The sequence below is a fragment of the Triticum dicoccoides genome, chromosome 1B (genome assembly GCF_002162155.2).
Source record: "Triticum dicoccoides isolate Atlit2015 ecotype Zavitan chromosome 1B, WEW_v2.0, whole genome shotgun sequence".
NCBI lineage: Eukaryota > Viridiplantae > Streptophyta > Magnoliopsida > Poales > Poaceae > Triticum > Triticum dicoccoides.
In genome coordinates, this window is record NC_041381.1 from 35651136 (window position 1) to 35651543 (window position 408).

The window sequence follows — 408 nt, forward strand, 5'->3', positions numbered from 1 at the left end:
CATGATGAACCAGAGCACATTAAGAATGCAACTCCCTGTTGTCTCTCTATATGTGGTGCATGTGCTTTTCGAAAGTAAAGTAGGAATATTAGCTGACCAATTAAATGTTATCTGTTTTAGTAATATCAGCATCATATCAGATTCGTATTTGAGCAACAAGTTTGGAATTATGAGTGGCACATTGTTTAGCTTGATGGATTCAGGAGCAGTGCTAAGAAGGTATGATGATGGTACTGAATATAAAGGCATGTCTGCATGCAAGTCGCATGACTTTTGTCATTTGGGTGAGTCGACCATTTCAGGCGGTTGGATGAAGATCCTACGTCTCCTAACCCTTCTTGTTCCTCGTCTCTGATTCTTCCATACAGAACACCGCACGTGCCACCGGCCGAACCACCGGCCCCGACC